The sequence below is a fragment of the Neophocaena asiaeorientalis genome, unplaced genomic scaffold, assembly GCF_003031525.2.
Source record: "Neophocaena asiaeorientalis asiaeorientalis breed wild unplaced genomic scaffold, Neophocaena_asiaeorientalis_V1.1 scaffold429, whole genome shotgun sequence".
NCBI lineage: Eukaryota > Metazoa > Chordata > Mammalia > Artiodactyla > Phocoenidae > Neophocaena > Neophocaena asiaeorientalis.
Window position 1 is genome coordinate 2,760,272 of NW_020173550.1, and position 8,740 is coordinate 2,769,011.

Here is an 8,740-nt window from a genome sequence, read left to right on the forward strand (position 1 = left end):
ACACCTCCGAAGCATTGTAATGCCACAGTCCCTCTTCAGCGCTGCTGTGATCAAACACTCAAAGGAAAGCCATAAGAAAGGGCAGACGCGCATAGAGCAAGCAAGTTGTGTAGTCGAAAAACGTGGTTGTTACTCTTATCTTGAGTCCAGCAGAGAACTGTATTCACAGTAGAGCTTTGTGCCGCTGATAGAGTGTGAAAGAGGAAACCTATATTACTTTGAGACTTGTGACCTGACCTGCCTATGTCTAGCCAGCCAAAGTGAATGGGGTCAGGGTTAGCTGCCTTCATCTATGCAGTCACAAAGGTAAAGATGATACTGGAGACTATATTCCCTCCCGGGAGGCCGTGGCCTCACGCCCCATCAACCTTGGCAGGACTTGCTAAATAACACCTTTGTCCAAGACGGGGTTATGCATCTTCTCGTCTTCTGCACCCTCATGACAAGCCGAGGGGGTTTAAGATCAAGAACTGAGGAGTGGATGTGGATCGTCCCTCTGAGCAGCTCTAAAGGAGGGCCACGTACACTGCCTTCCTGTAAGTTCTTGCCCAAATTCCCTTCACTCCCTTAACATAGCTGTCTCCAAATAACTTGTGTGTGTGTTCATGTTAAAGTGAAGTGCATGTAATAAGAAGGAGCTCTTCTGTACATTTTGATTTGTGGCAATAAAGATGTGGGTTTTGTCTGTCAAAGAAACTTTTTGAAGATACCATCATGAATGCCCCACTTTTCCTTTCTCAGTGTACTGTGACCAATAGCTCTGTTTCCTAACAGAAATGTCAGCAGGCATTTTCCAAGAAAGGATCCTGGTTTTGCTTCCTAAATGAGGGGGTCAGACACATGAGACTAGCTAGTGGTGTAAATTTTTTAAGGCTTTTCTGAATGATGAATTATTTGCTTGTGCTTAGAGGTTACTGGCTTTTTCTTGTTTCAGTTATGTTAAGGCCAATGGTGGAAATGTTATTTATTGGCAGAAATCATAAGTCTTTTTTGTGAACAAGAAATTGATTTGTTAAAACTTTCTTACTGTACATTAGAAGTCATCTTGAAAAAAAGAAGAAATTAAATGATAACTTTATTGGCTCCCTGTGTCTTTATTTCCTTTATTTCCTTGTGGAGCACACTTGTATTTGGCTCTCACCCATTCAGTAATTCTGGAAGTCAAGGGAAAGCCTGATGTCTGATGTCTGGTCTGGTCTCCGACAATGCCAAGGAATTCTCCCCTCAAGGAAAGGAATCCCATCACAATAAAAGGAACCTCTTTTCTTCACGTCTTCAGCTCCCTAGTTTTCAATCTGCTTTGCTGGCTGCGGTGGTGGTTCTATTTCTCCCCCTCAGAACCTGTTCCCTTGCCCTGGCCTCGTTCCTGACACTTTGCCCACCACGAAATCGCACTCAAGTCCCAGCTCCTTCTGTGGTTTCTCCGGCAGAGGCCGCTACTTGAAGAAAAGGAAGAAAGACATCCCAGAAGATGTACAGTCTTTACAAAAGATAAAAATAATTTTTATTAGAGCAATTTAGTAACTCTGCACATGGTCCTAATAATAGACACAGATAAATTCCATCTTGGGAGAAGCTGAAGAAGAAGAAGCCAGAGAGGAATTGAATGTGGAGTTGCACCCCCCAAGAAAGGAAGTGTCAGACCAGCCTTGATTCCTCTGGAAAGTAGAAATACCATGAGGTGCTGTGGACTCACAAGGAAAAATAACTCCTCTGGGCAGGTGGGGGTTAGGGGATAGGCTCTTTAGAGAGGAAAATGCATCAGTGAGGGGATTCTATGAGCTATGGCAGTAGAGGCAGAAAGTCTAAATCAGGACCAGCCAGGCCTAAGTAAGGCAATTTCACCATCGGTACAGATACACCAAGGGCCACATACGGGCTCGAAAACGAGCCCAGATTTCTCATTCCAAATGGTTAAGTGTGCATTTTGGGATCTTTGTTTATCCCAATAGCATCCTAACTTAGCAATGTCCTTATACCTCAGCTAAAGCTTCAGTAAAACGAGGTCATATTTGCCCTTATTTCAGAGTTGTGAAAAAAAAAAAAATTTAAGCCTGGAAATTAAGAACTCAAATGCAAATTCATATTTACCTCTCACTACATCTAGATCCAATCCCTACTTTCTTGCCTGCTATGTGTAATCGCCTGGTCTTTTTGTTTTTGTATCACAACTTTCAGGTTTTAGAAAGTCGGTTCAATTTTGATACAGTGGATTAATAATGGTAAATGATCCTTTTTAATGTTGCTGCAGTTCAGGAGAAGGTTCATTTTAGAATTCAAGGAGGTGGGAAGACAAGGTCATTCTTTGTTTGGAGGCCAGACCTCGTGGTGTCCACTGGCTAGCAAATCAAGCCGTCTTATCTTCCTTATCTCAGTTTACCTGCTAGGAAAGGGTGATGCAGACCTAGTTTTCCAGCTCCTGGTCTGTGTGCCCTTCTTTGCGGCTGAGTTAACTTGGCTGGGTTTTCCCTCTGAGGTCATTGCTTATTTACCTTTCCCTTACAAAATCTGCTTTCTGAAGAGCTGACGGCCACTTGCTCTTTCTTTCTCTCCTGAGAACTAAAAGAGGTTCATCTGTAGCCCAGTTCTTCTCAAAGACACCCCATCTGCACATCGTGCTTGTTTGCTCATCCATAAAAGGAGGGAGAGAGAGAACAGTGGCTGGTGTGATGTCAGTGTAAAGGCCTCCTTGAAGATAGACTAGATAATTGGTCAAAAGGCTGAGTTCTCTCGCAGCCTTCGGGGTTTGGATGCGGCTGACTCTGAGAACCTTGAATAGACTGCTGTTACATCATGTGTGTGCTATGGAGAGATCTGTGCCAGGCAGGCCTGAAGGCCTCATTCTGTATCCCATGGGGATCCACTCACCCTGGCTGCCAGGCTCCAACACTGACTATCCATGACCTGTAATGGGTATTTTTTCACTCACAGAGATCCCTTGCTTTACAGCAACTATACCAAAACACTTGGGTTAGGCCATGCCATTGTCAGCTTCAGAGGGTCTTCCAAGACCCACAGTGGGTCACTTGTGTTCCCCTTCTGTTGCTCCTGTTCCCATGAGTGTTTGGCCTGATGAGGACCTTGGGTAGAACTTGGCTGGCAACATTAGCAAGAGCTGGAATCAGGAGTGGACCCAGGAGAAAGGGATGGAGCCCAGGGGATGAAACAGTCCAGATCTGTACTCATGTCTCTGATGGGACTTGGTTTCAGTTCCTCACTAATGGGTCACTGTGGTCTTCCCCTGTAGAGAAGTCCAAAATCCTCAAATGGGACAGTGCTTTCTTTGCTAGTCCATTCGGGTGGACTTTGCTCAGTATCCCTGGTGGGAAGAAAACACGCTTCTGAGAGCACAAATTAAACACCTGCTCATAGCCTAACTGAAGAATATACGAGAGTTCGTTCATTCCTGTGGAGGAGAAAAGAAGGAATAGCAGATGCTCTTCCTTTGTCTAACGTGGGGGGGACTGAGGCACAGAGCCCGGGAGCCACTTGCCTGCTCAGGGTCCATCTGAGTGTGACGTTCAAACGCCAGACCCCCAGCACCAGACACAGACACTCCTCAAGAACTGAGAGTTCAGGTTTACGTCTTCTGGGATCCCTGGCTTCCTTTTTCCCATTGGAGAAATGAAACTGAATTCTCTGCTCACCCTACTCACTTAAATAAAAAGCTACCTAGGTGCTCTTTCCATTCATCCTTCCTCTTGGTGACGGAGGCTGGTGTTCAGAGCGACCCACATTCCTGTATGAAGAGCCAGCACTCCTCTCCCCCTCCGTGTGAAGAGCCACCACATCTATTGGTAGTCTCTTGGCTAATCATCCTGTAGTGTGGTGGGCGTGGACGGACCTGAGTTGACACGGGGGCCACTGGGGGATAATCCGTGGAACAAAAGGTGGCGGCCTCAAGGAGCAGGGTGAGGGTAGGGCCCGCTGCGACCAGGATCAGATAGCTAGAAAAAACACAGCGGTTATGTAACAGTGTTTACTATGGCTCAGGTGGCCCTGAGAAGGCAGAGGCAGTCCCCTGACAAAAGACCGTGCCAGAGATGGGGAAGACTCACAGGAACAGAGGTCCCTGTCAGGCGATAAGCGAGTTGGCCAGAGGAGATAGTGCATTGGGATGAAAGGAATCTGCTCTGTTGTTGACAACAGCTAGGTCACCTAGCACGGCCTTCCCTATCTTCAGCTTCTCCCTAAGCCATGCCAGCTCTCTGCCCGGTCAGGCCAGCCGCAAGCAGAGCTGAGGCTGGGGGGAGGAGCAGAGAAATCAGACACCTGGTTTTTGGCTGAATCTCTGGATTTCACTCCTCTTTTTCCTTTAATCTCCCACTTTTCAAAGAGGAGGGATTCTTCTCCCTAAACATGGGCAGAAAAGGAGGCTTAGGCTCTGTGCTCCCACCAGTCTCTCATCCTGTCTCCTGTGAGGCTGTGTGTTGGAGGGATCCTGTTAGAGCTCCTCCTTGGTCCAAGCACACAGCCTGTGACTCTTGAGAGGGAGAGTTATTTCCAGCGGTGCCAGGGCAAAGCAGGTTCTGACCTGAGAGAGAAGGTGATGAGCCCAGCAGGGCCTAAGCGGACAGGAAGAAGTCAAAGCAGCTTAGGAGGAAGGCTCCAGCGGGGCCTACCACACCTCCTCCTCCGAAGCTGTTTACCGGACTCCCCATCCCCATAGCGATGAGGCTGGTAGCCAGTCCCCAGCTCTTCGCCCATGGCTGCCACCTCCCCTTGTGAGAAACAGGAAGTTGGGACCTTTGTCGGCTCAGCTGCACCCTCTACATTAAATATTTATCTTGGAGTCCAGGTCAGAGCCCTAGAGAATAAGAGAAGCTCACTGCTGGTGAGAGGGGGTATGGCCGGGATTCCTGGAGTTGGAAGATCGTCAGCTTCACCATCTTTGGAGAAAAGGAAGAACATGAAAGAGATGTGGCCCTTAATCGCAAGGATCCTGACAGGTGGGGAAAAAAACTGGTGACGGGGGAGGCAGGCACATACTTTGTCCCTGAGGGAGGGAAGAGGATGGCGCCTAAGGGTGGGCAGGTATCCAAGCTTTAGGAGAGGGGAGATGCACTGCTGCCTGCCCTCAGGTAGTCCCAGATCTCCTCCCTCCTTTCTGAAGCTGACTTCTGTGGGCAGGGGCTACCCATCCCTTCAGCTTTCCTGGTGAATCAGAGATTCTTGGAAGGGGCCTTAAAGGGGGATCTGGTTCAGTTCCCTTATTCAGTGCAACAGTTGCCTTTACGAAGATGCCCCACAAGTGGCCAACTTGGAACCTCTGAAATCTCTTTCTTGGAGACCTTGGATCTGCTTCGGAGAATGCAGCCAGTCTGCTGGTGCAGCCAGTCTGTTGCCACACTGACAGCCCTGCAGACACTGGAAGCTAGGTGGCATGCCTCTCTCTCTCAAGCCTCTTCTCAACCTAAGCCTCTCCTTCCGCTTTTCACATGTGAGACTGTTTCAAGCTGGTTCCCCACAACCCGGATAGCTCTTTTACCTGAACTGGGAAAAGATATAGCTGATAGCATCAGTGATGGTAGGGATTTAAAAATACGGTTTCATCTTTCTCCATTCCCTTTCTTCTCAACTTTTGAGTTGAATGATGTGCTTGGGAAACACTCTGAAGTGCATGGTGACCTTAGGGCGCCAATCTAACTCCCAGTAGGTCTGCGATAAACATTTTCATATTTTCATAATCTATAATTGATCACTCCCAAAATAGATCTGAGATTGTCCAGCAGGTATTTGCTATCTGGTGGGCTTGGGGTCCCAGAGCCAAGCCAGGGGCTAAGAAGTGATACCCCAGAGTCTGTCCACTAGCAGTTAAGCATTCATTAAGTACCCTCGCTGTAACAGGCCCTATGCCGGCACAGAGGCTGGGGGGAGAAGGGGAAGATGGGATGGCCAGAGGGGTTGGGAGCCAACTGGCGCGCGCGGGCTCTTGGGACCCGTTGTCAGAGCAGCAGGAACAGCGGAAAAGCAGCAAGATCAAAACAAGGACGGTGTATGGGAACACCAAGACCCTGGTAACCCCATCCCCGCCAAAGGGACCCCGCCCTCGTCCTCTTCAGGGGCGCGGCACGCCCAGCGAGTCGCTGTTTTAGGCCGATTTCCTCCCGCGCTGTCCTCCGCGGGCCTTGCACGTGTGTGAGCATCCGCCTGTTTGCCAGTGCATGCGCGCATGTGTATGTGTTTGCACTCGCCCGGACGCGCGCTCACGCAATCACAAACTCTCTCCGCAAGTGGGCAGAGAGGCGGCAGGGCCTAAACTCCGCCCGCTAGGCCACTCTGCCTGTGCGGCGCCTTTATCTCGGCCCCAGCCTGTCTGCATCCCGGTCCCGTTTCCGAGGCCGCCGGCTCCGTATCAGTTGCTGGCTCACCCCGGTTCTTTAATCATTCCTGCCCTCTGTCCTGGCTCCGCCGTGCAGCGGCTCCCTTCCCACCCGCTGGAAATGTCGCTGGAAACTCTGAGTGGCGCTCGCTGGCCCCCGCCCTGCGGTGGGGGCCGGGGAAGCAGCTGGGAAACCGGAGCGAGCTCCCCGGGGACCCTGGGCGGTTCCTCCCGGCGCCGCCTCGCGGCCGGCCCGGCCCCCGGCAGGGCCCACGCCGTCACCTGTCTTCTCGGGCGTCCTCAGTCCCCGCCACCTGCTCGCCTGGGAAGGGAGGTGCCGGGAAGGAGAGGCGGTGGAGAGGAGACGCGGCGGGGGGGCGCAGTCGAGGAGGGACCCGCATCCAACACGAGGGGAAGGCAAGGAGCCCCTCCCCCCGGGGTCCTGGTCCCAAACTCCGGGGAGGAGAGAGGTGAGAAGTCCCCCCCTCAATCCAGATAAGGTGAAATTCGAGAAAACCTGTCCTTGTCCACGTGGACTTGTAGCTGGAAAATACCCCAGAATGCGCCTAGGGCCAGGCCCCCAAGGTCAGGGCAGTACTTAGAGGGAGGAAGGCGTCTGCCAGCTACAGCAGGGCTACTTCACCACTTCTAGCCCTTTGGAGCTGGCTGCCGGGGTGAAAGGCTGCCTGAATCCTGGGAGGACCCCAGGAATTTCCTGGCACCCCTGTCCTCTGCCAGATGCTGGACCCATTGACCCCCGTGCCTCCATCTTCCCTGCGAGAAGTCCTCCTTATCGTCTCCTGGTGCAGCCGCCAGGAGGAAAACTCAGCCCACCCTTCCCCACCCACCCCTGCATATCCTGAGACGTGCGCCCCCGGGAGCTGTGTTGGGGAGGGTCAGGCTGGGCCACCAAGGATCAGCAGACCCTGGAAAATCAGGTGGTGTGGGCAGAGCTCCTGCCCGCCCCTTCCTTACTGGAGGGCCCTTCTCAGTGAACACAGCAGGGTGGGCCGCAGGGAGAGGAAAGCAGGCTGGGTCAGCTGATGGGCAGGACTGCCAGTGCTGACCTCGCAACTTGGCCTCCGGTGGTCAGCTGGCGGGGGAGGTGTTGCGGCTAGGAACCAGCCTGCCCCAGCCCTCGGATCTCCCGCTCTCCCCCGCCTCAATTTCCCCCGCAGAGGGAGGGAGAGCAGCAGGAACAGGGGTGTGTCTGCCTGTTTCGGTTTTGGTAGGAGTCCTAATTGGATCCAGCTGGTGAGAGGCCCCTCCTCCAGCCTCAGCCCTCTACTCCCCTCACAGCCAGAGGTGGGCCCGGAAAAGCTGGGTCCCAGCAGGTCTTTTCGAATGTCAGAGGGAATCCCCACTCAGACTAGAGTCAGGGAGCTGCCCCCAGCCTAGTGGTACCCTGCAGCACCGCCCCCTCACCATGGCTGAGCAGGAACTGCGTACAGCAGTAATCACAGCCCCCATTGCACCTTCATCCCCTCTGGCCTCCACAACACTTGTGCTGCTCATATGAGCCCCCCACTGCACACACATACACCCACTGCACACACACCCGCACTGCACACACCCCCATTGCACACACACACCCCACTACACACACACACCTTCACTGCACACACACACCTCCACGGCACACCCCCCGCCTACTATTCAGCTGACCCCCCTCTGTACCCACAACACCCATGCTGCTCACATCACCCCCCCATGGTACCCCCTGCGCAAGTCACATTCGGAGCACTGTGTTTACACTCTACCCTGCACACACAGCACCTCACAAGGCCCTCGCCGCCCTCCTGTGAGTCCCCAGACCACACAGGCACGCGCAAGCCTTAACTCTGAACAAAAGTGCCAGAATTGGTCCAGCGCCGGAAGGTGGCAGAGGTTGGCTCAGCCTCTGGCCATGTCCAATAGGACAGGTGAGGCGGGACAGCTGAGCTCTCTGGTGGAAAAGCCCCACCGGCTCCTCTCCCGGCTGCTGGGAGCCCTCTCCCCTGACCTAACCTTTGCCCGGGGCAGAAGAACCCAGCTGACCAGTCAGGCATGGTACTCCCAGGAAGACCCTCTGTTCAAAAAACAGCCTGGAGGTGTAGGAGAAAGAGGGTCGTGTGCGCACATCTGTGCGTGTGCGTGTGCGTGACACTCAGCACCGCCTGCGCGTGAGCAGGTCCACCTTCCTGCTCCCCCGCTGCTCTGCTCCCGCCCCACCCCTCACGGGCACCCTGAGCCCTCTGAGGCTTCAGCTCGAGCAAAGAGGCCAAAGAAGAGAGAGCTGATACTCCACTGAGCTCAGAAGGAATGGCTCCCGCGGCCTGGAAATGCTCGGCGCGCTCCGCCTCCCCGGAACCTTGGCCCTGTTGGGCAGTGCGCGGATGGCCTCACCGTGGCCCGGGGCCTCTCCCCGCCCCCCCCCCC

General features: G+C 53.2%; 1 protein-coding gene across 3 annotated transcripts in view; it reads left to right on the forward strand.

Annotated features, from left to right (window-relative positions):
- The first annotated feature begins 6,607 nt into the window (after positions 1-6,607).
- Positions 6,608-8,740, forward strand: part of SORBS3 (sorbin and SH3 domain containing 3) — a 20,657-nt gene continuing 18,524 nt past the window's right edge. For all 3 annotated transcript variants that reach the window (XM_024747778.1, XM_024747775.1, XM_024747776.1), the window contains exon 1: positions 6,608-6,652. The gene's annotated coding sequence lies outside the window, so the exon portion shown is untranslated. The remainder of the gene's footprint in view (positions 6,653-8,740) is intronic.